We start from the raw sequence: 21,573 nt of genomic DNA, 5'->3' as shown, positions 1-21,573 counted from the left end.
TCTTAAACTGTTTTTGCACAAGACTATCGACGAGAGCAGAACTGTGGGTATTCTGTACTGCACATGTCCGGCAATGAGAGTTTAAATCCGGTAATCTAAAACCAGGCGGTACGACCCATCAGGCTTCGTCACAGTGAATAAAGGATTATTCATTGGTGACACACATGTTTCAATAACACCTTGATATTCCAATTGTTCAAGGATTGCCGCGACGTGAGTTCTTGCTTCGCGACGCATGGGATATTGGGGTTGTGGCTGGGGCATGGACAGCAACGTAATCTCATGGCTGGGGGACAATTTATCCCAGCCTACCTGATTACGATACAAAGCCGGTGCTAGCACCAGAGCCCACTCCTCGGCAAACTTCTTAGCTTGGTCCTTTGGCACTGTGTGCGCAAAGGACGGGAGGATCACCTCCTCCCCTCTAGGAGCATCTAAACCGAAGCCGGGGGCCAGTCTGCCTCTTCCAATAGAATATCATACGAAGAGGTCAGATTATCCCCAAAAATCCCCTGAATTGTACGTTGTATGTCACCTTCAATTAAAAGTACTATATTATATAGTCTGTCAGGGGGAGCCACTCTAGTGTCAGCAGTTTCTACAGTAATGAACATGTCAGTTGCTGTCACCACCAGATATGGACGCAGTGCTTGTCGCACTACTGTAACTTCCGCCGCGCTGTCGAGCAGCGTTAGTGCCCATGTCAGGTTCTGAAGCTGCGTCCGCACTATCTGTGGCATACCTCGCTGTTAGCGCAGCAACCTTCTTCTTTTGAAATGGGGGTCGTTGACGTGCAGACTTATCCTGCTTGCCTTTACCGTCAGTCTGACGGGGTTGCTCACGTCCTTGGACACCCCGTCCTTACCCACGGTCTCTGCCACCGGACTATGAAGCCGATGTTTCCTGTGAAGAATGAGGATAACGTTGTTCAGAAACCTTAAATCCATCAGGTGACTTAATACTAGATCGATCGCGCAGATCATATGTGCGTTCACTAGTCGACTGTACGGGTGAGGCAGGACGAGACCCCTGTTTCTGTTGCTGCTTCCCCTGTTTCTTCGCCCTCCAACTTTGTTTAGGAAAATTTGGGCGTTCGTCTTTACCAGACAAGCTCACCTTAGTTTGCTGTACCAAATCAGGAATTATTACATTTGGTTTAACACCTAAGGCACTGCGGCCTATGGTTCGATAGGCTTCCGCAATTATCTTAGCGAACTCCTTAGGCCTGTCGAGTTCGTCCACGCGGTCCAGCTTATTAGCCACTTGGAACTGTATGGCATCGCCTTTGAGGTTGCCCATAACCATGGAAGCAACCACATCGAACACCCCGACAAGCCGCATTCCTAATTCTACAGCAGCCTCCGCACCGTGATTTTCATGAACACGTTTAATGACGGAGGGAAGTACAGACATAGACGGAGTGCCGAAGCACTTCGAGTAGGTTGCAGCAAAGACCTTGCCCCAGTTGTCACAATCGGCCATATCTGGGACTAAGTCTTTCGGCAAACTAATGGTGAGAATCCTGTGTTTCTCCACAGGAGTAGTATGTGGAAAAACCGCCTCCAGTTGGTCAAATTTTTCAGCAAGCCAATAAGGTAAATCATCCTTATTTTGGGGGCGCTTGCCCATTACCGAATTAACCATAACTGGACTAATAACCACCGCGTGGTGTTCCGCTGGTTGTCCCGCAACAGCAGGTGCCCCCACCTGCACGTTGCGTGACACGTACTGCACTAAAGCCCTATGTACTGTAATAAGGGCTGTGTGAAGCACACGCAACTCAGCCACCGCTACCGTGAGATAGCGGGGATGAGGCGTAAAACCGGCCAGCACCGGCCATGTGGCCCCTGCAATTGACAACGGGCCCATTCTTGCCGGTGTAACCGCATGGGGAAGGGCACCATTAAACCAAATGGTATGCTGCCAGGCAGAAATAGGAATTTCTTGTGTCCTATATGGCTTATAGATTGCAGGTAGCTGCGTGGGAGTATAGAAATGAAACGTATCATCGTCTGTATCCACCGCCGGAAAAGTCACCCAAGAGTAAAACAACTCATAAGGGTAAGACGCATCAGCGCTCACCACAAAAATAACAGCCATTCCATCTTCCGGCACCCCATACGTCGTCAAATGTCGGCGCAGAGGTGCACGGCTATGTGCAGCAATGTCAACCGCCATAAGGACACACAAAAGATCAACAACGAGTATAATCAGTAGCACTAGGGTTCAGAAGAAACCTTTTTAATGATCAAGCTTGAAATACCCTATTAGTCGAGTAACAGGTAGGTTTAAATCCGTCACTCCCGTTATCCGGAAACAAGAGTGAGGGTGTCGTGGACTAATATAAGCACTACTAAGGTGTTTCAAATCAATCGACCAAATGTTAGGTGCGCCATGTTGCAGGGATTCTGCTCATGCACAGAACTATGCCCAGGAAACCAGGACCTCAGTGAATTGTGGTGTACCAAAAACTCACCTCAGAACCCAGAACCCCTTATCCGACCAGCATCAGTGTCCCATTCGTTATCCGATTTTATCTTGGCGGTCCCAATGTATAGACAACCCAGAACAAGTGACTTAGTGTATTCTCAGGAATGGTGGGAATCAGAACTACCTGTTTGTAATCATTCTCATACCAGTCCACAACAAGAGTAAACAGAGACACAGTAAAGTTTAAAGAGTTTCTTTTATAAACCTCGTGTCCTAAGATGCAGTACTTTGGCTAACATAAGCAGACAAATGATTAAAATCAAAACCATCAGCATAGTTACAATACCATAGAAAATGAAAGGAGAAATCATAATAAAATGACAGTGGATTACAGCCACCTTCCTTTCGCTAGTAAACTAATATTATTATTATTAGACTAATAGAAGGTCTCTAGGCTTGAATGGGAAACCCCATACCGTAAAGATCAGCTTAGTGGAATCACATCACAGGATCAGGTATACTCTGCTCCTGGGAAAGCTCTTCTTCCGAATGTGTATAAAGCATGCAGCCTGTAATATTAAAAGCACTCGACTTTCAGGTATTTGCAGCTGCGTGCGTGTTATGGCCAAATAGTGGGCCGATCAACCTGAACCCAACAACATGCACCGTCTAGTGACCCAGACTGTTTCTTTACACAATGTTCAGACCAAGGTCGCAGCTCACTGTTAGGGATGTGAACAACAGACAGTTCTCATGTGAAGCAAAGGCGAGCAAGCATTTCGCAAATAATAACATGTAACTGCAGTGTCGTGTGCAAAAGCAGCAAAAGTGGCAAGATGGCTTTCTAACATCTAACGCGGTTGTGCTAACTTAGCAAAGTACGTCTATAAATAGCAGTCCTCACTACAGTGGGTGCACTGACCCTACAACTGGGCAACTGGTGAAAGCCACGCTTCACAGCCTCGGATGATCGGTGTGTTGCTGCGAATTGCGGTGACAGCACATCTGTACTCCTGCACCCCACGTGTCTATGACCGGCAGATTGGGCCGCGGCGACAATGGGTAAACCAGACAAGCAACAACCTAAGCTCTCATTTGAATCTAAACGCCTCACTAAGTCCCGCACTCTGGCTGCATCGGATAGTGAACCGGAGCTGGAACCTGGCACTGGCGCGAAGCTAGAACGCATGATGCTTGCAATGCAACACAGCTTGCAGGCGATTGATAGCAAAATTGACAACCTCAATTTATGGATGGACAATATGGCAGCCAAACTCGACAAACATGGCTCCCGCATCACGGAGGCTGAACAGCGCATATCTACCGCGGAGGACCAGGTGGGGATTGTTAGCGAGTCATGCACACAAATGGAGAAACTCCTGGCCATAATTCAGACAAAGAATGAAGATCTTGAGGACAGGTCCCGGCGCATCAATCTCCGAATTACTGGACTGCCTGAATCCTCCAATACGGGAAAAATTTAACTTTATTTGGAGGCCATGTTAAAAGACATGCTGGGTGGGGAGCATTTTTCTGATATGTTGATTGTGGAGAGGGCACATAGGTCCTTAGCACCCAGGCCCATACCTGGTGCTCCGCCACGCCCTATTATACCTCGCCTTTTCAAATATCGTGATCGCGACACTGCACTGCGTCTGGCGAGAGAGAAGGGTACTACCACATACCAAGGAGTGCAAGTTGCGCTGTTCCCAGACTTCACGACTGCGGTGCAGCAGGCGAGACGTGAGTTCCATCCAGGGAAAAAAAACTGCAAGCACTACAAATCCAGTATGCTATGCTGTACCCGGCACGTCAGCGGGTGCAGCACAAAGGTAAAGTGAAGATTTTTACAACACCAAAAGACGCCCTACAGTTTGCACACCAAGTGGAACGACAGGAATCCTCTAAAGCGGCAACTGATGATGCGGACACTGAAGACTGATGCATTCTGCAGCACAAGGCGCTGGTTTCTGGTACCATCTTTATAATTATTGCTGTCTACAGCTGGTTTCTTGTTGATACTCTTTGCTGTCCTACTATATACTCTATTATTTCTCTTCGGCACTGCCTATGTTGTGATATGTACTGCAAGCCCCCAATCCTCTAAGTAGTCATGACTGATATAATATTTCTGAGGAGGCATGCTCTGCTGCTGAGATCCCCGGTGCACACCCGGTGGATATTCCTAGCAATGGAAAAGAATGTTGTGGGTTGGACACTATGGCGCTCACTGAACAATGGGCCTAACGCACTCGACATGCGCTTGGGCAGGAACCCACATGGACATATTTGGCATGGGATGTAGGCGCTGGGATTGCTAGACAATGTTCATGCTTCTTTTATAGTATGGTAAACATGCCACATAGTACATTATATAGGACTCTGTAGTGAGCATTTGGGTAATTGCTGTTAATGTTGCAACCTCCTGCCTGTGTCAATGTAGAACCTCTGAAGCTCGCTACACATGATTCTCTTGACACTCTGCTGGATGGGGTTAGTTTTTTCCTTTAGCCCTGACCCCCCCGTGACTACCACGGGGAGGCTGCACAGCTACTGGTGTTCCCCCAAGAGGGTGTCCCCTGAACTGATTTCAGATTATACTGGAACACTTTGTTAGGTGTTTCACTTTTCAAATGAGAGGTATGATGTTCCATGCCTATGTTTTTTGTTCTTTACAGGGAGTCCTTAGCATAATTGGGATGATGAAGTGGGTGGGGGGTGTGAGTGGGGAATTTGTTGTTTGAACTTGCTTGAAATGCAGATTACATTGGTGGCAAAAGGTACAGGTGCAGTTCAATGGCACAGGTTTACATGCTGACACATTTGATAACGAAGCATGTCACCATGACAGATAACGGTGGTAATATCATCGCATGGATGACATGGAATGTGCGGGGACTAAATAATATCAAAAAGACACGGCAAGTATTGGCCTACCTAGATCGACATGGTATTCAATTGGCTCTACTCCAAGAGACTCACCTCACTAAACATACGGCTGCGACAGTTGCTACTAGATGGGCTGGAGTCCGCTTGGCATCTTTGTACTCCTCCTATGCGCGGGGAGTCATGATTTAATTAAGAAAAATGTATCTTTTGATCTCCTACATGTAGATGCTGATGACCAGGGATGCTATATAATAGCACACGGTAATCTCTGCGGTACATTAATAACCATAGCTAATGTATATGGCCCTAATACAGATGACCCTGGTTTTTATGACACACTCTGGAACAAGATACATATGCTTCCCCCTGCTGCACTTTGTGGTGGTGATTTTAACGTTGTATTAGTCCCCAGTGAAGACAGGACAACCTCTGCAGAGTACACGCATAAAAAAGCTACTATATCTGTTCTAGATGGTATGAAGGGCCTGGGTCTACTGGATGTCTGGCAGCTAAGACACCCTGGCCGACGGGAGGGTACCTGTCACTCCTATGTTCATCAATCTTGGTCCAGGATAGACTTTTGGCTAGCCACCCATGATGTGAACACGTGGATCACTTCAGTACTATGCATGTCCGTGCCAACACACACACCGTCCCAATTTCAGTGGTGCTTGCAGGCATCCTCGATGCTGGATCAAGTGTTCCGCGAGGAACTAAAAGAAGCGATACTTGAATATTTTAATACTAATATTGGCAGAGTACAGAGCATGGAAACGATTTGGGAGGCATTCAAAGTCACAATACGTGGTGTCTATATGGGAATACAGGCAGGTGTCCTTAAATCCTTAAGAAATACCATGCAGAGACGTGAACACAGATTACGCGACCTTGAACGAGCATATACACTCACGCGAATGCGACAACCCTAGCATCTATTAGAACAAAAGTTATAGAATACAACGAGACGGAGGAGCAAGAGGTGAAACATAAATCCCGCAGGTGGACGGCTAGGTACTATGGAGAGGGTGGCAGACCTGGGAGAACCCTGTGCCAAGTCGCACATTGTACAGGCTATTACAGATGATGGGACTGTTCACTATGACACACCGGGTATACTAGACTCCTTTGTGCAGTATTATCAAATCACTATATGCCGGTAAACAATCAGCGAGTACAGGGGAATTAGAGCAATATCTGGAGGGTATAGCATTGGTCTGGCTCTCACGCAGGCAACAGGATTTTTTAATGCACCAACTAACACTTGGTGAAATACGAGAGGCATTACCAAATGGGAAGGCCACAGGTAAGGATGGCTTACCTGCAGAGTTTTACAAGGAGTATGTTCATATTCTGGCTCCTTACCTTCACGAGATGTATATGGAAGCCTATGATTCACAGCGGCTCCCACCCACGCTTCGTGAAGCATTGATAATAGAGCTGCTTAAACCCGGTAAGGCACCTGACCAATGTGGGTCGTATAGACCGCTATCCCTTATTAACACTGATGTCAAAATTCTGGCCAAGGTATTGGCCAATAGACTGCAACTCCTTCTACCCGACATGGTACTTCCTGACCAGTCGGGATTCATACCGACTCGCTCTACATCGCATAATTTGTATACATTGTTTATGGTACTGCATTTACTGGAACCAACATTGCCTGCACTGGCGGTCTTACTAGACGCCGCTAAGGCATTTGATTCCATTGCGTGGACCTATATGTTTGCGGTCCTACATCGAATGGGAGTGCCTTTTGTATATACTAATCGGATCAAACTATTGTATATGGACCCAGTGGCGAAGGTGCGCATCAATGGCCAGACCTCTGCCTCTTTCCCGATACAACGCGGCACCTGGCAGGGCTGCCCACTATTGCCCCTGTTGTTTGCGATTGTGCTGGAACCGTTGGCATGCATAATACGCCAAAGATATGCATCTGCGGCATTGTGATTCTACCAATGCCCCCTTGCGGTGTCAATGTATGTCGACGATAGTGTCCTGTATGTTTGGGAGCCTGACACATATCTTGAACGGCTTATCCGTGAATACATTCACTTTGAATGGCACTCAGGCCTTGGCATTAATTGGGATAAATCAATTATACTCCCACTCACTGACAGCACGCCCCGCATGGAACTTGGTTACCCACTGGAATGGAGAACTGACCCAGTCAAATACCTTGGTGTATGGATCCACGAGGATCCCCAAGTGTTCATACAAACTAATTATGGTAAGGCGGTCATGAAACTTGAAGATCAAGTAAATAGATGGGTAGAGCTGCCGCTGTCCATTGCAGACAGAATACCACTGATCAAAATGATCGTTTTACCGAAATTTATATATTTATTCCTAAATATCCCTATTCGCCTGTCACCACACTTTTTCGCCACACTTCGCACGTTGCTCATCACGTTAACGTGGGGTGGGAAGAAACCAAGAGTGAAATGGGAACAACTAATGCTACCTTTTGATAGGGGTGGGTTCATGGCACCAGATCTCAGACTATATTATCTATGTGCTCAAGCACATTATGCCTATTATTGGCAGCAGACACCTGATTTTACCCCTCATGTGGCTGTGGAGGAGGGTTTGGTCTACCCCACGCCGCTTAAAGCGATGATTGTGAATAGTCGGACGATTTTTGAAAAAGGTGAGATAGACATGGTGCGCTGCACGGTGAATGCATGGAAAGAACTTGGGAAGCGAGAAAAAAAACTCCCGCTATACGCCCCGGCTATGCCCCTATTGTATCATGATGCCATATCCGTAACTAATGAGACTGGATCCGTCAAGATCCTCCATGACGAGGGGTTACGCAGAATTGGCGATCTCTTCCCCGAGGGTAAATTCCTTTATATCTCAAAGATCAGGGAAGATGGCCATGCCACTACAATGATGATATTTCTCTATAAACGACTGAGGGCAGCTATCAGTAAATTATATCCCAATTTTCCAATGGAACCGTAGGCTTTAGGAGCTTTGCAGCTGATTTGCACCACACAAACCAGAGCCAGGCTGATTACACGTTTATATAATACCTCACAACTTGAAGAAGTCACGGAGATGGATAGGTCACTTGAAAAATGGAATGCTATTCTAAGAGAGCCATTAACAACGGAAGATTGGAAGTCGTGTTGCAAACTGATAGGGCAGTTAACTGCCAATGGGAACCTTAGAATTATTCATTTTAAATATCTGCACCAGATTTACTACACGCCTGTTCAGTTGCATAAATATGGCTTGTGTGAATCAGACTACTGTATTCAGTGTGTTACGCCAGGTGCGGACTTCCAACACCTAGCATGGTCCTGTCTGAAGTTTGCTGAATACTGGGTGCAAGTTACACACACCATCTCCACAATAATAGAGAAAAGTATAGAATGTACTATGCATGCCTGCTTGCTAGGAAGAATTGCACTGAATAACATTAGCCGTCGTAAGCTGGTAGCTATTGCACTACTGTTGGCAAAGCGTAGGGTCTCTATTCACTGGGGCGGCAGGCCCGCACCAACATGTAAACGCTGGCTACAAGACATGGCTTACTGTTGAGACCAATTGATATGTTATGCAGAAGAATTACCTTGTAATTCCTGACCAGCAAGGAAGCTTGTTTCCGGTCCAGGGAAGGCATGGCTTGGCAGTTCGGGCTGGAATGTTCCCATGAGGCACAGGGTCAGACTGATTTGCATATGGCCATGTCTGAACTGGGGTGGCAGAGTGGGCTAAACAACGGTGATGGATCAAACCCAGATCTGTTGACTGGATGTGAGTGTTTGATTGGTTCTGATGCTCCGTCCATCACCACCCCCTTTTGTACCGCTTTGTCCGCCATAAGTTGGCAGGGTATGCTCAGACGTGAGTCCTTTGCTCACTTTGCCACTGGATTCAAGCAAGCCTGGCTGAAGACGGCTGAAATGCCAGAAACCGGTCCTAGGAAGCTTGTTTCCGGTCCAGGGAAGGCATGGCTTGGCAGTTCGGGCTGGACTGTTTCCATGAGGCACAGGGTCAGACTTATTTGCATATGGCCATGTCTGAACTGGGGTGGCAGAGTGGGCTAAACAACGGTGATTGATCAAACCCAGATCTGTTGACTGGATGTGAGTGTTTGATTGGTTCTGATGCTCCATCCATCACCACCCCCTTTTGTACCGCTTTGTTCGCCATAAGTTGGCAGGGTATGCTCAGACGTGAGTCCCTTGCTCACTTTGCCACTGGATTCAAGCAAGCCTGGCTGAAGACGGCTGAAATGCCAGAAACCGGTCCTAGGAAGCTTCTTTCCGGTCCAGGGAAGGCATGGCTTGGCAGTTTGGGCTGGACTGTTTCCATGAGGCACAGGGTCAGACTGATTTGCATATGGCCATGTCTGAACTGGGGTGGCAGAGTGGGCTAAACAACGGTGATGGATCAAACCCAGATCTGTTGACTGGATGTGAGTGTTTGATTGGTTCTGGTGCTCCGTCCATCACCACCCCCTTTTGTACCACTTTGTTCGCCATAAGTTGGCAGGGCATGCTCAGACGTGAGTCCCTTGCTCACTTTGCCACTGGATTCAAGCAAGCCTGGCTGAAGACGGCTGAAATGCAAGAAACCGGTCCTAGGAAGCTTGTTTCCGGTCCAGGGAAGGCATGGCTTGGCAGTTCGGGCTGGACTGTTCCCATGAGGCACAGGGTCAGACTGATTTGCATATGTCTATGTCTGAACTGGGGTGGCAGAGTGGGCTAAAGAGTGGTGATGGATCAAACCCAGATCTGTTGACTGGGTGTGAGTGTTTGATTGGTTCTGATGCTCCGTCCATCACCACCCCCTTTTGTACCTCTGGTGTCAACATGGGCTTCTATGGGAATTCTCTGAGGCATATTATCAAGCCCATTATCGCCGCTTTAGCGGCAGTTTTATGCCGCTGAAGCGGCGATAATTTTAACGTCGTGCTTGATAATATGCCCCTCTGATTCCTGATAATAGGACAACCAGCCAATAGCCTTGCAAACCCGAAAAACACCAGGTAGCCCAATTACTACTTGAACTAAAATCTATTAATATCAGAACATGGTTGAAACTGGTATTATTGCTATCATGAATATGTTCTGCCAATAGTCGCCAGTGTATTGCAATGAGGAGCTCCCAAAATAGAAAACAAGCTGTCACAGTCTGGGGTAGCATTATCTGTCTATAACATTCACAATCATTAATATGAAAGAATGCACAGAGATGGAGCCGCCAGTCTCACACACTTGGGTACCATTTGCCTCCCTCCTTTCAGCCAGTGACTTGTATGGTGCTTCCTGCAGGATGACGTCAGATGATGGATGGTCCCACTGACTCTTACATGAATCCAGTGATGTACACAGGAGAGGGCGGCTGTCCTTGAAAGATCAGTGGTAAATGGCAAACATATTAATGAGATTCATGCAATCTAAAATCACGTGATTCTTTTTTTTTTCTAAAGGTGGGACAAATATGTTCTTTACTCTTTCTTCTCACATCTGTACTCTGTGCTGCTACACAGGAGACCTGCAATCAAACATCTGCCTTAAGTTACAAGTGACATTGATGGCAAGTTGGAAATGAAAATGCCTTGCCTTTAAACAGAGCACATGAGGCTGGAACTGGTGAGGAGGCTGAAGCCACCAGAGAGGCCAAAATGCCACATGCAGAGAGCGAGTCAGGGAGCAATGCACGCGTGGTGGGTTTCCTTCCAGTAAATAGATGCGGTGGTCCAATGTGTTCAGTAGAAAGGAATCAAGATTGCAACTCCTATCAGATGAGAATTTGTTAAAGGGCCCATCCAATGTCAAGAAACACATGTACTCTTTACTAAGCTTACATTCAATGGTCACGAAGAATTAGGGTTCGGAATGCCCCGTTTTCTGATGCAATCTGGTTGCACTGTAAAACCAACTCTCATTACATTCGCTAGATGACCCTTTTGAAAGATAAAACAGAACTGTATATATGGGGCCATATTTATGAGCCCTTGCTTCACAATTACGCTGCTGTTGCTTTACTTTTTGAGATTCTGCGGTGACGTAACTAATGCGCCATGTTGTGCCATATTTATGAAGATGCGTCAGTTCGTAAACCCCTGCGCTACATTATACCTGCTTCAGGTATAATATATGCAGGGTGGGCGTTCCCCCGCATCAAAGCCCCGTGGAAGTGGAGCATTGAAATCCATAAGATTTCAGTGCGCCACTTCTAGGATGCCATTGCATCAAAACCATATGCCTCATGGCAGGCGTAAGGGTGACACATGCCCTTTCACATGGGGATTGCCCCATGTGAAAGGACACAGTGCTGGGGTTGCACACCCCAGCAATGCAGCACTTTTGAGCATACAGATACGTCAGTCAGACTGACGTATCTGATACTCCTTGCGACATGATGCGCTGCACTGTAGATACGGCGCATCCGTCGGGAGCATTGAGAAGTGTCGCATCTCTGCTTTGTCGCAGCGATGCAAAACTTCACATAAATGAGGCCCATGGTGTCCCCGTGGAGAAATTTGGGACCTCATGTACTATTAGTCCATTCGCAAAAGCGGTCACAAATTGTGCACCGACTTTTTGCAAGTGGAATAGTATTTTGAGAATAGTTCAGTTCACATAATTCCAAATCGCAGGTGGTCTAAGAACTCCCTACCTAATAAATATTTGCGAAAGTCACAATTAGTAATCCCCTGCAACTGGGCACAATCACAGGAATTGTGTCCTTTCCTTGCAGGAAACTGTCTATGTTTAAAACAAAAGTTTTCTTTTTGTAAAATGTTATACTGAGAGCTGGCAGTCCCGTTGACCATGGTCAACTCTTCCTGAAACTTTTTTAAACAAAGAGAAAGTGGTCCAAACGAAATCCCTTCATCTTTGTTAATCAGTTACCACCCAAACCTGGGGGGTGGGGCCAATAACTTTACAATCTTTTAAGTGAGCAAAACATTAATACATAGTGGCCAAAAATGCACCTTCAAAATAGTCATTTCTAAGCCCATTTTGTAATTTTGAAAAGTACATTTGAAAAAAGGATTCCAGCATTCTGAATCTGAGGGTTTCCAAATGCTAAAACCCTTTGTACATGAGGCACTTGGACTCTAAGGGGAAACATTTTCGAAGGAGAAGCTTTTGCCCTTTGCTGCACTTTGCATCATGATTATCTATTTTTTTTTAAAAGGTGTCTTTTAGTACAGAGGTGCCATTTCACAAAAGAGAAATGCTTAACACCTCTCAGAAAAGAGAAAGGAAATATCTGGAGTGCGTTATCTCACTTACAGAAAGGTTCCATCACACTAGTACTATGAGGCTCACAGATTTGCACTGCTATAAATTACCACTGTAGACGATGATAAACACTTTCCGAAAGGTTTAGGTTTGTGATAAATTGTGAATGTGTCTTTCTATATGCCAAAAAATGCATGCAGAAATTAAGTACGCAGTGAGGAAGCAGGTTATTTTGAAAGCCCAGAGAGCGGGATCCAACGTGTAGCCAAAATACGGCTGCGGACTCTGCCATAAAATGGGCATGCATGTCTTCTGTGGTGGGATTGGCTGGCTGTGTCGGTGCATATTATAGCCTTAGAACTTGACGTATCGGGCTCTACTAGCCATTAAAGGCCCGCTCCTGCATTCGGCCAGGGCCTTTAACAAGGGAGCTGGTCTTTAATGGTTGGTAGAGCCCGAAATGGAGGGCTCTAAGGCTATTAGAACACACCACCCGTAGAGGGCAGAATGTTCTAATTTGTAAAACAAAGGCCTCATGGAGAGGAGGGGGGTTGAAATCTCCTCGGGTCTGTGAGGCCTTTATTGAACATTAGAATGTTGATGCTCTGCTTCTACCAACCATTAAAATCCCAGAGTACTCGGTTGTCTTCAATGGAGCGCTCAGCATTCCAATGTTCTAAAATTGGATGGCCTATGTATGTGCCAGAGTATTGAGAAGAGGCGAGAGGCAGAGTTTGCACATTATATAATGGGCACCATTTAGCTGAAAGAAGATAGAAGACCCCTGCTGAGTCTACCAAGCCTCTAACTCTCTTGTTGAATGTGCGCCACCTCTTAATAGAAAGCCAAAAGATGTTACCTTTAAAACTGTGTAAAGAATGCCCCCGCAGAACGAGGTGTCTTAGCATTTTACAAAACAAACAGCGTTGTCAAGCACACGCGAGTCGCGTTGCCAGAAAATCAAGATATTTTTATTACATAAAAGGAAGGGAAACAATAGAAACTAAGGAACCTTTCAGGTTTTTTTTTAACCATCATTTATTTCCTTTCTACTATGACTAGAGGGTTCAGGCCTGGAGGTTATGAACATTCTCTGAAACTTCTCAGAATTTGAAATTATACAGAAAACCCCTGAGACTGTCCAGGGTTCATTTACACCCATAGAGAATGCTCAACATGGGACCAGTTGGAAGAGGCTTCTGACCGCCATGTAACAAGCCCCTGTTCGAGGCATTACCCTCTTGGACATGCAATGTGCGAGTACAGTGAGTTGGAACAAGGCAGTCCTGGGGTACGTGATGTATGTGATGATATTGTGAGTGGGTATTGGCGTGTTGTCAGTAACCAGTGCTCGCAGGCGTACAGAAACTCTGTGAGGCAAGATGCAGCTTTATTCACAGCGAATGGCTGGAGGTTGGGGCGGTTCTGGTCACTGCAGCAGTAGAATTTGCTAATCCAACACGCATATCCCACCAAAGGCCGCTGTGCAGAGGACGCACGGTGTCTGGCCGCAGAGCGGTTTCTGCAGGGGTTGTTGCGGTAGCGTTGGACTTCACCCTCCCACTGGGAGAGGGCATTGGGCCTGCAGTGGGATGTTTGCATAGGTAAAGGGCAAGTGTGATAGCTGGAAGGCTCATATCTCTTTGGACTGCAAGATGCAGCCAACCCAGAGAGATGTCTTGAGGAAGTGTAAAGGTGGATAACCATAGTGTGACATGGTTGTGAGGATTCACAGGATTCACAGGAAGTGAATTCAGAAATTCACTGGAAGTACAAGGGAGCATTTGGATGAGAAGCACAAATAGGGAACAGGAGAAAGGACACAGTAATTGACACAGTGGACAAAGGCATGAAGGGTAGCTGATAGCTGTTCCCAGCAGTGACAAGATTGCTTTGAAAGCGCAGGTATCCTGTCAGACCAGGCAGAGACCCAATGAACACGGAGCAGTAAGATCACCTAAATAAGAGAATTTTAGGGAATAAGCAGCATAAATGGCAAACAATCGGTCAGCGCCTTTCTAGTGCACATAGCTACTCAATAAGAGTTTCCCAGTGCTGTTAGTGAAGGAAGAGACAGCAAGAAACTAAAAAAAAATAGGTTTTCTGCAATCTATGTAAGTCCCAAAAAGACGTGATAGTCCGGCATTTTAACAGGAGAGAGTTCCATAGAGTAGGACCAAGAACAGCAAAAGACGTCCCACCCTGCCGTATACGTTTATAGAGAGGTATGGTAGCCAAGAGCTGATTTTTGGAGCGAATAAGATAAGGTGGGCCACCACCTCACACAGTCTGATACATAAGGCATAAAGTTGTAAAATGGATGCACGGTCAGCCAATGGATAGAGCAGAGGTGAGTAGCAGAGTGCCTGAGAACATGACAATGCAAATGTGCTGCAGCATTTTGTACAATCTGAAGTCTCTTCAACATTTTTTTAGGGGCACCAAAATAGAGCATGTTACTGTAGCCCAACCTAAATACAATCAAAGCTTGAACCACGGGGGCGTGGCTAGCCGTGCTGTGGAATGGCAGCTCTGTAAGCGAGCTCCACCGGCCGGGACGAAATCCTTTCAATATCCTGCAAATTGAGAACTGCTGCGGGGACAAATATTACCTCTCGGGCTGCGGAATGGCCTGAGCCCGCATTGCTGTTGTTCCCGAGAGCGAGGTGCTCCGTGGGACCGAGCTGTGAGAGGATCTGCTGCGCAGCGGCTGGTCTGCTGGTCCTCCTCTCTCGCTGCGGCTGGGTGGCCCTGAAAATCGAGCCCGTGGCTGCGGAGAGATTATAGGCCCTGGGCGGGCCGCGCGGCTGCGGTTACTCCATCTGGTTTTCAGCGGCGGATGTTGAGCTGGCTGGACTCCCCGGACTGGTGTGGCGAGCTGCTGTGTGTCCACAAGTGGCGAAACTTTATTTGTGGAGATCGGCTGAGCGTTATCCCAGAGGCCGCGGCCGGCATTTTATAGGAGCAGCGCCGACGTATCGAGGTGAGAGCAGACGGGTCAGCTAGTGGGGTCGCGCTGCTCCAGTAATTACCTGCGATGAGCTTGCGATCCGTCTGCCGCCCACCACGCTGAAAGGAACATACGTTTAAGGGGACAATCCCGCATGTTTTAACTACTACTGGCACAGTGGATCTAAAGACTTGTCACCCCCTTCCACTGGGCCCATCCTGCCAATTCCATAGCATAGCAACGGGGGCTGTAATTCAAAGGACGCCTGTGCCTGCTGTGGCCCGCGGGGCATACTTACCGCCATTAAGCGCCACGTGGACAAGTTGATTCTGCCACGCTACGGACCACTGGTGTGCACAGCAGTTGTGTGATGGTGGGCCCGGAGAATCGGCACAGTGTAAGCATCCCTGATTTATTTGCACACCAAGGTAACCCATCTCCTTCTCCCGCGGGCTGCCTCGGTTACATCGCATAATCGCAGGCTTGGGTGAGGCTGAAACCGGATCAACTGCATTTGCTGTGCCGTTGTTTCCTTGCCCTTGGTGGATTTGGCTGAGCACTGTGAGGGGTGGTGCTGAGGTGGTGATCTGTGGGGGCCCGGGCTCGTGACATCAGCTGCCAGGTCGCATTTGGTTGTGAGCCGCTGTACAGTTCTAACTCACGTGCGGATGGCAGGAGACATTGCGAAACCCCTTAGCTACTGTCAAGATGGGCAAACAATATGCAAAACAGCCCAAATTGACCTTCGAGAATAAGCACTCCATGAGACACACAGACCCTGACCCGGACGCCCACGGAGATGTCCATCATGAACCACTGGCAGACGATCAAGGGAGGACCTGCGGACCCTGATGCTCGAGATGAGTTCCAGCTTACGCAACATAGACACTAAATTTGATACTCTAACTGCGCAACTGGATTCTGTCAAGACACAGGTGGCTACCCATGAGACTCGTTTGGATAGCCTTGACAATCGACACACGGAGTTCCTTGAATTTCAGGTGGACACCAAAGAACAACTGTTGCATATGGATAAATTGTTAGGTATTATTAGGGCAAAGAATGATGACTTGGAGGCGAGGTCTAGAAGGAAGACCACCGCATTTCCAAAATGAGACCTACGTTGCGGATCTCCTACATGAGCTCTTCAACCCTCACTTGTCGTCGGTCTTTGTGGTGGAGAGGGCTCACAGGTCCCTGGGGCCGAGACCTCCTGTTGGTGCGACGCCTAGACCAATCCTGGCCAAATTGTTGAACTATCAGGACAGAGATCTAATCTTGCACTTGGCAAGGGAAAAAGGTCAAATCTCCCATAAAGGTAACACCATTTCATTTTATGCCGACTTTACCCCGGCGGTGCAGGCGGCACGACGAGCATTCCTCCCGGCCAAGCGCATTCTCATGCAGGCGCAGATCCCTTATTCCCTACTATATCCAGCCAAACTGAAGGTCTCACACGATGGCACTGCTCACTATTTCACGGATGCGAAATCTGCCTTGAAGTTCGCCAAACATGTTTGTGGGAAAAAGGCAAAAACCATGGGTGCTGCTGAGGGAACTTCGGCAAGCCATCTAAGTGACAATGACTAATCAGATCCTCCACCTCTGCTTGATCTAACTGTATATTGTAACGGAACGAGATGGGGGCGCTCTTCATCACTGGGTCATGCTGGTTTTTTTGCTCCCTTTTGATCCCTCGTTTCTGATATTGGACTCCTTGGGGCCCTGAGGCCCGAGAGCACTCATGTTACTCCTTAATGTTGATAATCGTTGCTTGTTTATCTGCAGTACTCCCGGCCACCCTGTGAAAACAGGGAAGATCGCCAGCGCCACCTCGCCCTCATGGGAAATCTCCCTTCATTGCTCTGTATATTTTTTTATGTTAGGACCGGGTGAGTATGCTGCAACCTGATTGGGGCGTTGGAGTGGGAGGTGGGTGGTGGGTAGGGGATGTTTCAAGATGTCAAGACTGATTTGCATATGGCCATGTCTGAACTGGGGTGGCGTGGTGAGCAAGATAACGATGGATTAAACCCAGATCTGTGACTGGGGGTGAATGTTTTGCTATTGTGCAACATTCCGTCCATCATCTTCTGTGTTTTGCCGTTCACCCTATGTGGGAAGGGTATGCCCAGACCTGGGTCCCGGGCTCACTACGCCACTGGAGTCAAGCTATCCTGGCTGATGACGGCTGATAGCCAGAAACCGGTCCTAGGATGCTTGATTCCGGTCCAGGGAAGACATGGCTTGGCAGTTCGGGCTGGACTGTTCCCATGAGGCACAGGGTCAAGACTGATTTGCATATGGCCATGTCTGAACTGGGGTGGCGTGGTGAGCAATATAACGATGGATTAAACCCAGATCTGGGGGTGAATGTTTTGCCATTGTGCCACATTCCGTCCATCATCTTGTGTGTTTTGCTGTTCACCCTATGTGGGAAGGGTATGCCCAGACGTGGGTCCCGTTCTCACTACGCCACTGGAGTCAAGCTATCCTGGCTGATGACGGCTGATAGCCAGAAACCGGTCCTAGGATGCTTGATTCCGGTCCAGGGAAGACATGGCTTGGCAGTTCGGGCTGGACTGTTCCCATGAGGCACAGGGTCAAGACTGATTTGCATATGGCCATGTCTGAACTAGGGTGGCGTGGTGAGCAAAATAACGATGGATTAAACCCAGATCTGTGACTGGGGTGAATGTTTTGCCATTTTGCACCATTCCGTCCATCATCTTGTGTGTTTTGCTGTTCACCCTATGTGGGAAGGGTATGCCCAGACGTGGGTCCCGTGCTCACTACGCCACTGGAGTCAAGCTATCCTGGCTGATGTCGGCTGATAGCCAGAAACCGGTCCTAGGATGCTTGATTCCGGTCCAGGGAAGACATGGCTTGGCAGTTCGGGCTGGACTGTTCCCATGAGGCACAGGGTCAAGACTGATTTGCATATGGCCATGTCTGAACTGGGGTGGCATGGTGAGCAAGATAACGATGGATTAAACCCAAATCTGTGACTGGGGGTGAATATTTTGCCATTGTGCAACATTCCGTCCATCATCTTGTGTGTTTTGCTGTTCACCCTTTGTGGGAAGGGAATGCCCAGACGTGGGTCCCGTGCTCACTACGCCACTGGAGTCAAGCTATCCTGGCTGATGACGGCTGATAGCCAGAAACCGGTCCTAGGATGCTTGATTACGGTCCAGGGAAGACATGGCTTGGCAGTTCGGGCTGGACTGTTCCCATGAGGCACAGGGTCAAGACTGATTTGCATATGGCCATGTCTGAACTGGGGTGGCGTGGTGAGCAAAATAACGATGGATTAAACCCAGATCTGTGACTGGGGGTGAATGTTTTGCCATTGTGCAACATTCCGTCCATCATCTTGTGTGTTTTGCTGTTCACCCTATGTGGGAAGGGTATGCCCAGACATGGGTCCCGTGCTCACTACGCCACTGGAGTCAAGCTATCCTGGCTGATGACGGCTGATAGCCAGAAACCGGTCCTAGGATGCTTGATTCCGGTCCAGGGAAGACATGGCTTGGCAGTTCGGGCTGGACTGTTCCCACGAGGCACAAGGTCAAGACTGATTTGCATATGGCCATGTCTGAACTGGGGTGGCGTGGTGAGCAAAATAACGATGGATTAAACCCAGATCTGTGACTGGGGGTGAATGTTTTGCCATTGTGCAACAGTCCGTCCATCATCTTGTGTGTTTCACTGTTTTATAGCCAGCATATTGGTACGATGTGGATCGGACTATGAGAATGCTATTGGGTGTAGACGCGTTAACCTGACACTTGTATATGTGAGCAATTTATGCCAGACCACACACTAATACACTAAACTTCCTTACATGGAATATTAGGGGGTTAAACGATAATAGAAAAGCCAGGTTGATACATGCTCATTTCTCCAGACACAACATTGACATATGTCTTTTGCAGGAAACTCATTTAAATGTCAAACCATCACAAAGATTGCGACACAACAGGTGGGGAACAGTGTACTCATCTATTTATTCCAACTATGCTCATGGTGTAGCGGTATTGATCAGGAAAGGGGTGGACTGGCGGGAAGATACTACATTTGTTGATCCAGAGGGGAGGTTTATTCTTCTACATGGTAAACTGGGAGGCATACCTTTGGTCTTAATAGCAGTTTATGGTCCCAATGTGGATTCACAGGAGTTATTTCGTAATATTTGGTCTAGGATCAGGACAACTGGTTGCAGTACGATATTATGGGGTGGCGATTTCAATGCTATATTAGATGATAACCTAAACAGACAAGGCACGTCTCGCTCCCTACACCCAGAAGCTAGCGCCGCTCTGCAAGCCATTATGTCTGATGGTGAGTTACTTGATGTTTGGCGTAACCATTATCCCTTACTCAGAGAGGGGACGTGTATTTCTAGCCACCACAGCGCTTGGTCCCGACTTTACTTCTGGTTGGTCTCACGAGATATCACCACCTGGACCTCGGAGATCCTACACTTAGCGCGCTCTCTATCAGACTTGGCCTCATGTTTGCTTAGATTGAATATCCCAGATGCGCCCCCCCGCCTTCACTTGGTGATTGCCCCCACATACTCTCCTAGATTAGGCTTTCAAGGAAGGAATCCGATCTGACATTACCGACTACTTTACTCTTAATACTGGCTCGGTAGATACCGAGGCCTCATTATGGGAGGCCTTTAAATATGTGATTAGAGGTAAGTGTATTGCCAGGCAAGCAGGTGTATTGAAAGCTATTAGGGGTACCCTTGCTTCCTTGGAAGCTCAAATAAAAGATCTTGAAAAACTATTTTATTCTGCAAATGAGCCTGGATCAGCTACACTCCTGAAAGCTAAGCTTCTGGAATTTGCCGAAGAGTCCCAACGTGAGGTCAACTTCCTGGGTAAATATGCCGAAGCGCGGAGGTATGGCGAAGGCGACAGGCCGGGTCGCACATTGGCTAGCATGATCCGCCCATCTAGATCCACCATGTTCGTACACAAACTCAGTACCACTAGCGGAGGCGCTATTAGGGGACAGACGGAGGTCTTGAATGTATTCTCGAACTTTTATTCTAATCTTTACACTGCCACCCAACAGACAAGCCCCGAGGGCCTTCCATACTTTTTGGATTCCATTGCACTAGTTTAGTTCCATAATATCCATTGGGAATACGTGGATCTCCCTATCACGGTGGAAGACGTAGCCCAGGTTATAAAGAGCCTACCACTTGACAAGGCCCCCGGACCTGATGGCCTGACTACCTCGTTCTTTAAGACAAATGTGAAGGAGTTGGCACCCAGACTGTTGGCAGTCTATGAGGAGGCTCTGGAAGTGGGCGTCTGTTGGAAATGGCCCTTTTTGCAGGGTTATCCCCAAACTTTTTGCTTCTTCCTCCTTTATATTTCCTGACCCGTGGTTGTTGGCAATAGGACTCTGGGCACTTTACCGCTGCTGATCAGTGCTAAAGTGCATATGCTCTCTGTATAAATTGTTATTGTGATTGGTTATCGATGATTGGCATATTTGCTTTACCTGTAAGGTCCCTAGTAAAGGGCACTGAGTGTGCCAGGGCTGGTAATTCAAATGCTACTAGTGGGCCTGCAGCACTTATTGTGCCACCCACATGAGTAGCCCTAAAAAGGTGTCTTAGGCCTGCCACCGCAGTGCCTGTGTGCAGTTGCTAACTGCCATGCTGACTGGGCAAGTGCACCCACTTGCCAGTCCCTAAACCTTCCCTTTTCTGCATAATAGTCACCCCTATGGTAGGGCCAAGGGCAGGGTGCATTGTAAGTATAAGGTAGGACAAGCCCTGATGTGTGTGGCATGTCCTAATAGTGAATTACAGCCATTTTCGTTTTTTCACTATTGCAAGGCTAACTGTTCTCCATAGGCCAGAAGGGGCAGTTTGATTATTACATCTTATAGTCCTAAACTGACTCCGGGAACATGGTAGAAATTGGGGTTTAGTATGCCTGAACTCAGAATGATAAAATACATCTTTAAGTGAAGTTGGTTTTAACATTCTGTGTTTGAAAATACCACTTTTAGAAAGTAGGTATGTTCTTGTCTAACCATCCAAACCTGCCTTTGCTAGGATGTGTA

The sequence above is a fragment of the Triturus cristatus genome, chromosome 5_2, assembly GCF_964204655.1.
Source record: "Triturus cristatus chromosome 5_2, aTriCri1.1, whole genome shotgun sequence".
In the NCBI taxonomy this organism is placed as follows: Eukaryota; Metazoa; Chordata; class Amphibia; order Caudata; family Salamandridae; genus Triturus; species Triturus cristatus.
The sequence above is the reverse complement of the archived record's forward strand: the minus strand, read 5'-3'. Positions refer to the sequence as shown.